Here is a 13,919-nt window from a genome sequence, read left to right on the forward strand (position 1 = left end):
GTGTCCTGGGAAAGGAGGTGCAGGATCATCAGCAAAAGAGAAAGCCTTCTTTGTCTTTTGGAGTCTAGGATGCCTTAGTGCTTTTCTTTCTGCCTTTGCATAATGGCACTGGAAGCCTGAAATGCTTTTATTACTGTTGGAAATGCTGAGCCTGAACATGGGGGACATGTGGGACAATGGAGGTACTAGAGAGCAGAAGCTGTGAATGCTGACACCAACTGAGTTGCCAAAGCTTGTCATGAATAATGTAAGAATAGCTCCAGTCCTTTTCCTGCCCATGTGGAGAGATTTGAATGAATTCAGTGCTAATGTGGTCTCTGAGAACATATGCTGCCAACTGTATTTTCATGGGGTGGAGTGGGAAAACTTAAAATCAGCCATCAAAGTTAAACTGCTTCCAATTTCTCTGTAAGATGGTTAGTGCCCAGCATAAATGAGCATAGGACAAAAAGGTCCCTTTTTCTGGGCAGAGCAACTGCAGGTAACTTATCATCAGTGCAGGATGCTGATGCTGCAGTGAGAACTCCTCTGCATCCCCCCTGCAGGCACCACTCAGGTAGGGACGATATCCACTCCCCCTGTCACAAACGAACCGTGAGCAGCACTGCTGCTGGTGCACAGGAAATGCTGCTGGGGCACAGGGAGTGCTGCTGGGGCACAGGGAATGCTGCTGCTGGGGCACAGAGTGCTGCTGCTGGGGCACAGAATGCTGCTGCTGGGGCACAGAGTGCTGCTGGGGCAGAGGGATTGCTGCTGGGGCACAGGGAGTGCTGCTGCTGGGGCACAGGGATTGCTGCTGGGGCACAGGAATATTGCTGCTGGGGCACAGGAAGTGTTGCTGCTGGGGCACAGGGATTGCTGCTGGGGCACAGGGATATTGCTGCTGAGGCACAGGAAGTGCTGCTGCTGGGGCAGAGAGTGCTGCTCCTGGGGCACAGGGAATGCTGCTGGTGCACAGAGAGTGCTGCTGGGGCACAGGGAGTGCTGCTGGGGCACAGAGTGCTGCTGGGGCACAGAGAATGCTGCTGCTGGGGCACAGAGTGCTGCTGCTGGGGCACAGAGTGCTGCTGCTGGGGCACAGGGAATGCTGCTGGTGCACAGAGAGTGCTGCTGGGGCACAGGGAGTGCTGCTGGGGCACAGGAATATTGCTGCTGGGGCGCAGGAAGTGTTGCTGCTGGGGCACAGGGATTGCTGCTGGGGCACAGGGAGTGCTCCTGGGGCACAGGGATATTGCTGCTGAGGCACAGGAAGTGCTGCTGCTGGGGCAGAGAGTGCTGCTCCTGGGGCACAGGGAATGCTGCTGGTGCACAGAGAGTGCTGCTGGGGCACAGGGAGTGCTGCTGGGGCACAGAGTGCTGCTGGGGCACAGAGTGCTGCTGCTGGGGCACAGAGAATGCTGCTGCTGGGGCACAGAGTGCTGCTGCTGGGGCACAGAGTGCTGCTGCTGGGGCACAGGGAATGCTGCTGGTGCACAGAGAGTGCTGCTGGGGCACAGGGAGTGCTGCTGGGGCACAGGGAGTGCTGCTGGGGCACAGAGCGCTGCTGCTGGGGCACAGGGAGTGCTGCTGGGGCACAGGGATTGCTGCTGGGGCACAGAGTGCTGCTGCTGGGGCACAGGGAGTGCTGGGGGCACAGGGAGTGCTGCTGGTGCACAGAGAGCTGTTGGCACAGCCACGGCTCTGCTGTGGCACGTGACAGGCACTCTGCCCTGCTCCACTGGACAGGAGAGAATGGACAAGAGAACAAAGTGGAAAAGTCAAGAAAGGCTAAAGAGGGTGGACAAGATGTCATCACAGGTGACTTTGGCAGAACGGTGTTTGGGTTAATTGCTGTCACAGCGACTGGCCAACTGCTCCCAGGCTGAAGTGCCCACGTTCTGGCTGTGCAGAGTATCAACCGAGTTTATGCAGTGAGACCCTGCAGAGCTGCCTCTGTCAGGGCTGTGCTGCTGCTACGGCGCGTGCAGGGAGGACTGAGGCTGGAAGAAACAGGTGGTGCTCTCCCTCATGGTCCCATGGATGCATCAGAAACTTCTCAGTATTCACCAGCCAGGTTATCCCAACAAACTGAGGAGGATTTGACAAAATTCAGCTTGTTATTGCTCTCACTGACTAAACACAGTAGCAAATCCCAATCAATTCACACAGTTTAAGCCAAATCAGGGTTGGAGTGGTGTATTGATTGTTTAATGATGTGTAATGAACTAGCAATCTTGAAGAATACATTCAGGATCAATAAAAGCCACAACAGATAACCACAGTCCAGCTACAAGCGGTAACACACAGCTACAAATTTCTAAATTACCTTCTGTAACTGATGCAGACATGCACACACACACAACCCCCTCCCACGCTGTGGGGATCACACATGCCCCTCATCTGGGTGGGTGGGACCGCCTGCCTGCACAGGGAGGTGTGGCTGCTCCAGCCCTGTGCAATCCTGCCCTGTCCCATACCCCTGGCACCCCGAATGTGGGTGAATTACCCACCCTGAGAACTAGCCCTGCTGAAAACAGAGTAGGTTCTTGGGGTGAACCCATTCTGAAGGGGACATTTTGGGATCCCCAAGACATCTCCTCTGCCAAAATCCATTTTGCAGTGTGGACTTGTGATGATAAAATTAAGGTCTATTTTTGCATGTCATTGTGCAAAATTATTTCCTAGTTAGCACAACTGCATAACCGCTAAGAAAGCCTAGAACCACCTTGTGTTCAGGCTCTTGAGCATTATAATGGAAGTGGAAGGGTTTATCAAATGATCTACCAAAGAATAACACCAAGGGCTGCTTTGTAGCAACCCCTTCCAGCCTCAGAGGGAACGTTCTCTCCATGCTGTCCAGTATTTGTGATTTCTTTTTCTTCTGTTCTGGTCCTACCCTTGAAGTAGTCTCTATGAGTACACAATGTTACTGCTAAAGTAAAAAATGTATCTCTGTCTGCCAGAACTTCAGCTACTGTTGTTGCAATATGACAAGCAGGAAAGAGTTGCTCATCTAGGACATCGTGTAGGGCAGTGGACAGTCGTGTGTCAGCACTCATTGTGCCTGCTTAGCTGCGTGTTGGTGTAACAGGCTTCTGCAGAAAGTCATCTTTTCAATGCTCTGTAGCAGTCTTAAGTATGAGAGTCTTACTCTGAGGGGGTAAGAAAGCAGAGGCCTCACTGCCCCAGAGGTGAGAACATTGCAGTTTGAGAGATTATGAAAGGATCTGACCCACAAAGATAGAATTCCTTTCGTCATTCATCTGCCATCTTTACAGACGCCTCTTTTCCGCTAATAAGTGTGTTTTCAGATCCTGAGTTATGGATTATCAGCTTTTAAGCTCTGAAACCAAGATATATTTTAAGAGGTTTTAAGATCTGACATCTGATTCTTCAGTGGGCCCAGAGCCAGAAAGTCAAACAAATCAGAGCACAGCCCTTTCTGCAAAGATGTTGGGTTGTGGTTAATGGAAACAGCAGAGCTTGCAGTACATGTGTACTTTCTTGGCCAAGTTCTACATCTTGTTAAAGTCAGTGGTGGGGGAGAAGAAAATCACCTGATCCCTAGAAAGCTTCTGCTCACTGTTCAGAGTTTATTTTAGAAACACTTGCAAAAGTCAACTCAGCACACTTTAGTATCAAGATCTCCATCTTGAATGAGGAATTTAAGGGTAGTGAATATTGGAACAGAATTAAATTTTACAGCATGAGAAATCATGATGGAATAAAATCTTGAATAAGAACTGCCTTTTCCATGAGCCTTATCTGACTGGAAAACAACTTTTCCTCTGTTGATTTTAGAGAGAAGACCAATGTCTAAGTGTCTTCTCTAAGCAAACAACATTTTAGAAGAATAGGTAATTAATTAAATTTAATTTTTAAATTAATATAAATTTGTTGTGTATTTAATCATGGGTTTGCTTCCAAGAAGGCAGGGAAGGCAAAACTCATTTTGTTTGTCTTTTTCATTTTGGCTCCTGTGAGCTAATTGCGTTGGAGATTCTGAAGTAATTCAAATAGTACCAGGAGCACAGTGGCTGAAGAGCATCATATTTCACAGACAAGAAGGAAGAAATTCACTCTAGACTTGAGTCTTGAGGGTGGAAAACCAGGAGAAATTTACAGGAGCCACTCCACTATAAACATCTTGACTTGTGTCTATGCAGTAATAGATGTTGAAGTTTTTTAAAAAGTAGATATTAAATTTGAAAATGTCTTTCCTTGTGTTTTGAAGAGAGTACTTGATTCAAATGAGCTAAAGTAAAGGAAACATATCTTAATGAGGAGGTAGATCCAGCAGTGTTATTAAATCATTTAAGATTTGTACCAAGTCCTAGTCTAAGATTTAAGTGAAAAATATATTTTAAAGGAGCTATTAAATTGAAGTCAAAGTCTGTAGAGGAAGCATTGGCTTACTTTTTAAGGGAAACATCCTATATTATAATATATTTGTTGACTCTAAATACTTTTGTAAAGTATTTCGTGAAGGCTGAAAGTGGCTGTCCAAGGAAAACCTGTAGTGTCCTGGTATCCGAGAGTGCCAGAAATACAAAATATTGTTAAAGCATAGTTTTGGTTTCTAAAATATTGCTGGTTTATTTTATTCAATTGGGACTAGCAAAAGAACACATTTAATTAACTGCCTGGAAGTCAGTATCTCTAACTGTCCTGAAAGATAATCTGGTATGATTTAAAATTCCACGCCTTGTTCCTGCACTAAAATTGATCACCTCTCCTTGGTGACGATTTCTGTCAAATCAATGTGTAAATGATTGTCTAACCAGAAATATTTTGCAAAAAAAATTAGTTTAAAAGTTCAGATTACCTTTGGGGTCTCCCTTGCAGTAAATATAGAGACTTTCTGGTGGTGTTAAATATACATCATTGCAGCTGAGCTTACTGGGCAGGTGGCAAAATCTTTTGAGTTTCTGTCTGTGTGAAATGTGTTATGTGAACCCTTTAGAATGAAGCAGGGCCTGACACCAGACATGATCTGAGCATCTCTGACATCTTTACTTCAGGCTTAAGCTGCTTGCAAATCTTCCTAACATCTGGTTAGGACAGCTAACATGTATTAGTTCTGTACATCTTTCGTAGACTGAAATGCCGCCAGCCAAGGAAAACAACTTCGTGCTTTATCACTTGCACTTCACTATGAGACCCTTGAAAGACGCTTGGCTTTTGGCTATGGGTGAAAAGAGAGGTGAAAATTTGTGAGGCACATGAAGGGATACTCTTGTGATTTCTCAGTCTGCTGGCATTCATCTTAGACAACTTGCTACAATAACATCTTGACTGATAAACATGAGCTCTGGAAATTCTTGGGCTTCTATTCATTCCAAAATTCAAACTGGAATTTCTGGCAAAAGGATTTCTAGGATGGACCCTTTTCTAATTTAAACTGAGCAGACTGATCACCATAAATAGTCCAATGGTACATAGGTGAGGAATGACCAAGCAAGTACACTGTGGTTTTTGTATGTATAAAGTAAACTCAGTACTCTGTCTTTTGATCACACAAAGAGCAGCCCTACCCCTCAGCATCATACTAACTGATCATACACTTAACTGAAAGAAAGAGCTGATAGAAGTCCTCCTCTCTCAATGATCCAAATATCCTATTTCTCAAATGTTCCAAATACTTTACTTCCCCCAGGGCTACAGTAACACTGGAATTCATTTGCAAACAGAATACTAGTAATAAGCCTTGCCACCAAATGCTATTTGCAGCAAAGCACATATCCATAATAAAGTGTAGAGAACTAACCAAATTCTAAAAGGGAATAAAATTTATTACAGAAGTTAAAAATAGCAATTCTATGGAGTTCAGATTTATCTAGTGATGTAAATCAATTTAATTTAGTAGGATTATGTGTCAGAAATATAGTCTAATACATCTAGGCTTACCAAATGTTGATACTTACCAAAGACCTAATCTTTTGTTAATTTTCCTGATGTGTATTAACAAATTCTGTATTATTTGTATTCTGTGTTATTATAATCTACATTATTTCTATGTAGAATGCTGCATAAATAAAACCTTTATCTTTCTCTTGAGTTTGCTACCTATTTATTTCTGCTTTATTTGTGTGATGGCACAGAATGCTGGCAGCAATAGAGATAAATGGTAAAATATTTCTCTAAGTAATGAAAACCAATGTGTATCATTCACAGCAAAGAAAAACCTTTTTTTTATGGTCTTACTTTATTTTAAAAAATTATATGTGTTTACTGACATTTATCTGAGACAGAGGGAACTGTTTGAAAGGACACAGCTAGAGAGCTGAGTGATGTTCAGTGGCAGCAGGTACCCAAGGGGTCCCCTGCAAAGGAGTGGTGTTCATGCTGGAATAATCCTTCTACCAAGTTCCATCCCTTTACTACAAAACCTACGTGCTGTTTCCAGAACAGTGTTCGTGTCCCAGATCAGTGATTAAAGGCTAGTTGCATGTGCCGGGAAATGAAAATCTTCTGTTATCCTTCTCAGCTCAAGAAGTTGTTTTTGGCATCCATTAAAAGGAATTGGTGAGTTCTGCCCAGGTTGAAAAGCAGCTTACAAAGCAGCTGGATGCAGTGGCTGAGCAGGAGGAGGAATAATGCACTACCCGCAAGGGACGTGAACACCACAGCAACCTGTACAGAAGGCTGTAACAAGGTTTTGGAAAAGTGATGTTTCTTTTGATTAAGAGCTGAATCTGAGGGTTCTGAGACTGGAAAGGAGCTGAATAGACATGATTTTTGTCTGTTCTAGTTATAAGAAACAACTTCATCTAATGTCATGAGTAAAGCTGACAGGACTCCTTCGGCTGTAAATTCAGCTCCATCTCTAAGCTGGTCAAGAGAGGTAGCTTTCTGACTCTGCCACATAATGCTAGGATGGAAGTTGGACCTGCAATATAGACAGGGCTTGGATAAATGTATTCACAGTGACTAAATAGCCCCTAATTTGCAGTCTCCTGGTTGTTCTTTGACAGCTATTTGCTCTGGAGCCTGTCAGCCAAGCTGAAACCCTGGTGAGACCCATTAGTGTCTTCCAGTTGCTATCTGAAATGGTGGGGCACACCTCTACCCATAACAAGTCAGAGAGTACTCAGGGAGACAGTGTCAGACCCCAGGAACAAGGCTGCACCTCCTTAGGTGGGTGTGAAGCCTGCTCTGCACTTTCCTTCCTTCTCCCTGCCCACGAGCAGAGTGGAGCTTGTGAGGTGAGGTGAAGCCCACAGAGAGGTCCTCTCCTCCTGCACTGGGAATGTTCCAGGGAAGTGATGCCTTTGAGATATCATCCTGGAGCTGCCACACAGGAGAGGGCACTCCCTTGTTGTGTCTGACCATTCTACAGTGCTGTGTCAGTCCTAAATAGCAGCATGGATGGATTGTTATATGGAGCCCACTCCACTCCTGACACCTCTCCAGAGCTGCCTGCAAGGACTAGCTGAAGGGCTGGCAGCCTGGCTCTGTTATCTAACAGTGGTACAAGTAGATACTTGCCTCCTGCATGGGATGTGACAGCCTTGCACCATGCTCACAGCACTGGTTTTTTTCCTTCAGTGTCACTTGGGCTGGTGGGATTGCTAATAGCTGCATGGCAAACTTCACCCTACTCATTGGGACTTAAAGGGCTGATGCCTTCTAGGTGGTGAGATACTGTCTGACATGCTGCCCTGTGCTACTTGGTTAGATTTTTATTCTGCAGTGATACAGGCAATAATCAGCAGTACAGCTACTTTACAGCTTCAATCTTTCACCACTTATCTTCTCCCAGAAAAACAATTTGCACATCTTCGCTCAGCTGATTTCCCCAAACTTACCTGAGAGTCTTATCTGTGTTAAGTCAATACACAACAATATGAAAATTTAAACAGAAAGACACTTTCCTTGCTATTTAATTTGAGAAAGGGGAAAGGAGGGTTATTAGATAATTTACAGGACTCAGACTGGAGGGCAAATCAATTCTTGATGTAAGTTTATGGTTCAGCAGCAATGGATGAATTCTGCCTAGCAACAGGCAAAACTGTTGAAAAAGCTGAAAAGCCAGTGGGAGGCTAGTGATGGGTTTCAAGGCGTGGGGAGAAATCAGTGTCCAGTTGCTAGGTGATGTATACTTAGTAGACCACTCTTCTGAAAAGATGACGGTGTTTTTCTTTTGTTTTAGCAAATATGATTACATCTACCAAGTCACAAACATGCCCGTACCCACAGCTTGCTCTCTTCCTCTGTTTCTCCTGAATGAAAGACTGATTATTTTTCTTAGCCAGTCGGTTCTTTCTTGTTACGCTCTACAGTTAATGAAATCTAAGAAAGAACCTCGTAGTGGCTGAAGAGGAAGTTTTGTGTGAGTGATGGAGACTAGAGCATTGCCAGCCAGAGGGGATTGTCCCGCTCTGCTCTGCACTGGGGTGGTCTCACCTTGAGTACTGAGTGAAGTTTTGGGCACCACAATATAAGAGAGACATAAAGCTGTTAGAGAATGTCCTGTGGAAGGCCACAAGGATGGTGGATGAAGGGCCCTGAGGGGAAGCTGAGTGAGGAGTGGCTGAGGTCTCTTGGTCTGGAGAAGAGGACACTGAGGAGAGATCTCATTGCAGTCTGCAACTTCCTTGTTGTTGAAGAGGAGGGGCAGACACTGATCCCTTCTCTGGGGTGCCCAGTGACAGGACCCAAGGGAATGGCCTGAAGTCAGGGGAGGTTTAGGTTGGAAAAAGTTCTTTGCCCAAGGGGTGGTTGAGCACTGAACAGGCTCCCCAGGGAAGTGGTCACAGTACCAAGCCTGACAGAGTTCAAGAAGCATTTGGACAATGCTCTCAGGTACATGGTGTGGCTCTTGGGAATGGTCCTGTGCAAGGCCAGGAGTTGGACTCAATGATCCCTTGTACGTCCCTTACAACTCAGCATATCCTCTGATTCTGTGAAAATAAACAATATTCTTCCCACTGTGCCAGGCATCACAGCCAATCTTCACCACAATGTATATACATTTATACTTCATATATGTGCTTCTACTTCCTTCATTTGCAGGTAGAACCGAACATCAGTCCTGAGTTGTTTGAGCTGCTGCCAATAGTGGGTTAAATCCCTTTTTTTTTTTAACTGAGTGGCCATTTAACTGTTACAGCATCCTGAATCTATTCACTTGTTCATTTATTAAGTAATACTTTAACTGTGGAGCTGTTCAACATTGATCTGATAAATATAGTTGTAACAATTCAAAATTTCTTATAGGGAGAAAGGAGTACAAACACAATCAAGGCATGTGCTCCAATTCCTTATCATCTTGCTTGTCTTTCTCCATGTGGCCATGGGACACAGTGCACTGTATCTGTTTCTTCCCAAGGATGTGCTTTGGGAGGTAATGCCCGTAAGAGATACTTTTGGCAGAAAACTCCACGTGTCTCCTGGATTCACCTGACATGCTTGTGTCCAGCAACTCATCTGTTTTATCACCAAGGTTAGTGTAGCAGGACGCCCCAGCCCCCTTTCTCCCCCCCCAAGAACTTATCTGTTGTTTGTTAACTGGTCAGATAACTCAAACAGGACAAGCTCTCGTAGTGAGTTATTTTGGTCCCACAGGGCTAACACCGGTCCAACTGCCAATACACATCTTAATGTTGAAGTGAGATCTGGCAAGGTAAGATGGATTTATGACAACATCCACTCACTTTACAACTATAAAAGCCACACCAAACTTTCACGAAGCCAAAATCTTCCGTGCATTACCCAGGAAATGTGTGGAATTTCTCCCATGACTAAGGATGCTGATCACGGTTACTCCCCAGGGGTTAAGTGAAGGAATCTGTGTACATTATCATCATTTTGGGGTAAGTTACATTCAACTCTTAATCAGCAATCTTTGTTTTGCTAGCTTTAATATAGGTACTTTGATATAGTGCACTGTTTTATGTTATGCTGTAATCTACTAATAGTTCTTTATTTTTATACTTATAGTAAGTAATTCTGATTAAGATCTTTCATGTTATCTCTTGGCTATCTAATAAACAATTCATTTTTATAAATAGATCTGATTTTTCATTATTAGAACTTGCAGGCCAGAGTGATACCTCAAATTTAAATTGTTGCCAAAAATAGGCTAAGGCAGGGCTTGTCTGAAGCTTCCACTCTTCCCATGACATTTGGCAGAGCTTCCCTGAAACCTGCTTGAGATTTAATCCAAAACCATATTTGACTTTCTAAACTACCAAACATTATTATCTCTTTTAACAAAAAGGCCTATTTCCTGTGCACACTTATAAGTTCAATATGGAAAATGTAATATGATAAAGAATAGCAATATGCTGATACTACTCCTTAGACAGAACATGGCTTAAAAAATCCTTTTTTATCTTTGAAGGTACAAATGTGCCTTGATATTGCTATACTACCGAACCAGCTTCTGGTTTTTTGTTCTGGAGTTCATCCCCACAAATAGCCTCCTCATGTTTCAGGCTAAGGTTGAAAGCATCGCAGGAAACGACCTGCTGATATGGCAGAGCACTATCCATCAGAGCAGGAAAGCAGTGTGTTGCTCCTCATATGGCAGCTGTGGCAAACTGCCTCAGCAATGTGCAGGGTTGCCAATGATATGCAAACATCCCTGCACCGTGGCCCACTGACCCACCCCAAAATGGTTGGTGGTTGCTGAGGAGTTTGAGTCAGGATCTCAGATGGACCTGGGTTTTACCTGCTCAGGTGGGTAGTGGGGTCAGCTAAAGGGGAGGAATGAAAGAGGAAGAGGGACAGCCCTAGGAGGGACCCTCTCCTCATGCCTTACCTATTGCCCTAACCCCTCCCTTGGCAGCCGGAGCAAAATGGCTTTGCAATAGCACATAGGACTGACTTTCTCTGTGTGTGTCTCCTCAGCCACATGCACCACCCCATGCCTCTCCAGCAGCTGCATATTCCTTTGGCCTCTCTCGTCCCTCTCCCCTCTTTGCCCCAGCTCTTTCCACAGGTCAGAAGCTGCTTTAATGACTCCTGCACTACAATAAGGGAAAATCCCACCTAAATAAGGGACACAGCTGCAGAATACATTTATGCTCTGTTTGGAGATTATTTGCTAATATCCAAGGCTCATGGCTCAGCTTTCCCTTTTGTTGTCATTACCATGTGGACAGGTCAGCCATCCGTGTCCCCAGGCTCCACCATAATATCCTGTGCTCCTCACCTCATCTGCACTGGACAGAGAGGTCCTAAAAAGCACTCCAGAGTTGTGTGCTGGGCCCAGGCAGAGCACACACCCCCATAAACAAGCCCGACACCCCACATCCAGGAAGGCGAATGCACAGCCTGACTCATTTTTTTTTGTCCATGCTCCAGAGGATCAGCAGGAAAAATTCTTGTTATAGGAAAAAAATGTGTTAGTGGTTTGCCCTCAAGCATGATGATGAAAGTCAGCTCACTTAAATGATGTCAATCGAGGAAACCTGCAGATTGGTTTTGTATAATTTCAACATTCAGTATTGTCTGACAACCTCCTCTCTCTGCAGTTCTCAGGCTCCATAGGCTGTGCCTGTCCTTCCGAGTTGAGCTGTCTGGATCCACCTGGCAGTCCTGTGGCCAAGGGCCAGGCCACTGCTCGTTGTGTGAGAGAGCTCTACCCGCTCCAGCCCATGGCAAGGGTGTTGTGTCAGTGGTGCTTGGCATGCACTGTCCCCTGAGGCATGGCTGGGCAAGGGCCAGGAGAGGCCCTGTTGGTTGGCACGGCAAAACTGGAGCTGCGGAACATGAGAGTTAAAGAGTATGGACAGCTGGAGGAGAGTGCTCCATGCAAGCCCAGCCCAAGTTCTTCATTTTTACAAATTAGTCCAGATGTCCCTTCTTTGCAGCTACTATGGCTTCCACCTATAGCTGGCTGCAATTTCTTGCTTAGAAAGTTTCCTAATTAAAATTATCTATTATTTTTTCCCACTGGAAGATGCTAATTTGGGTGAAAACACTGAGATTTTCTTCCAAAATTTTTGAAAACCATGGCTTAATTTTAAACATTTACAGAATTAAGCACTTCCAGCTCAGGAAATAAAAAAGGAATACCTGTAGTCAAAATGCTTTTTCCCTGATTTGAATTCATACTTAATTTTCTGAAGAAAAAGGAGATGCTTCGTTTGCCATTTTTCACTTTACATTTCCACTGAGAGAACATCAGTTTTCCAAATAGCTTTGGTTTTTCTTCTTAGAAATTGTCAGACGTAACTTACAACTTACATTAAACTCTCATCTTCAACAGCCATGATATAAGATCCTTTAACCGTGAAAGAGGAATTGGTTTTGCCTGAATTACAGATACATTAGAAACATTTTTATCTTGCTTGTGAATCCACTACTTTATATCTTTTTCAGGAAAAAATATCCAGCTCACATAACAGAGGCAGGGCTGGCATAGTAACATCATTATTTAGGCTTGAGACCACCAAATGGGATCAATTTTAAGCACTCGGTGTCCAGAGCTAATAAATATTGAAAGTGTTTTTAACAACTCATGAATTCAAAATTTTTAGTGGTCTGCATGCAAAACATATGCGACTATGTTTCAGCTCTAAGACTTCTTTCCCTGAATGTTGTGGTTGTAGCAAAACCAAAGACCCTCAGTATGAATTCTGTATGCCTTAGGTCACCCTGTGTCTTTCATGAACACGCCCTAGTCTTGTGACTTCCCTTCATTTACAGCAGAGATTCTTAGAACCCTCTTATTCTCTTTCCACTCCAGCTGAAGCTGTAATCAGTGGTCGCAAAGACCAATACTTTTATTAGAGTAAATTAGACTGGCGTATTGCTCTGCTTTTTCTTGTCAAGGGATTGACAAACTTTTCCTCAATTCCCTTTTCCACTAATGAGCTCAGAGCAGCAGGAAAAAACCCCGAAGGCACTGAGGCCAGCCACACTCCTGGGAATGCCATTTCCATGCAGATTCACTGGGATCTAGAAATGCCAATCTAACAAACCAGAAATGGTTTTAATTGTCTGACATGCTGGGACCAGTTTCAATCTCCTGTAATTCCCTCTGCTTAAACTGAATTACTCCAGGGTAAATGTGGCTCCCAATAATATGTCAAAAACAAGCTGGCTGGGTTCTAATATCTATAGACTCTGGAAAAAATAATAAAGGAAAAGTATTTAGAGGAAGATGATGTAAATTGTGGCAGCTACTTTTGCTCAGGAAAAATATCCTAATTTATCAAAATTAATGAGTTTATTTAATCTTACTGTGTTCTAAAAATCTAGAATGAAAATTGCCCAATCATTTTTTTTAAATAACAAGGCCACTGATTTATGGAAAATTTACATGGCCTATAAGACTACAGTTTCTGGAAGGAGGAGAGAGGAGATATAAGGCCAACAGGCATAATTAAAAAAGAAAAAAATCAATAGCACGTAAAACCATTTCTTCAGGAAAGGGAAGGGGTGCTTCCAAGTATGGGGCATTTTCAGGATGGGCAATAAAAGGAAAATTAGGACTTTGGTGCAAGAGAGTCATTGCTCTTCTTCTTGCCCAAGAAGAAATGGCAGGTTGCCTCAAACAAGTTTTTGTTTAGACATAAAACAAACTGAAAGGGACCCTGTGAGCAGGCTCTGGTCTACTGGATCATCCTGCCTTGCTGGAAATACACATCTCAGTTGACAGCTCCCTGAGGACATTTCTCCCTAAGAGACCAGGCAGTCCTGACATCCTAGAGGGTCTGTGAAAAGCCAGTGGTTTTCCCTTGAAACCTGGGGTTGGCAGGATCTCTGGTGGAACTTTTAAAGCCATCCCCTTTCACTGGTGGCACTGGAAAGGGTTGTCCTACAAGGACAGCAGTTACACAGGCTCCCTGGCGAGCAAAGGGCATTCAGGAATATATTCTTGGAATTAGGGACACTTTCAACCCACCATGGTAACAGCTCAAACCCAACCCATCTGCACGCAGGTTTTCCACTGCTGGGGATCTCACGATCACTTATGCCTGCAGCAT

This window comes from Corvus cornix, chromosome 2 (genome assembly GCF_000738735.6).
Source record: "Corvus cornix cornix isolate S_Up_H32 chromosome 2, ASM73873v5, whole genome shotgun sequence".
NCBI classification, from domain to species: Eukaryota; Metazoa; Chordata; class Aves; order Passeriformes; family Corvidae; genus Corvus; species Corvus cornix.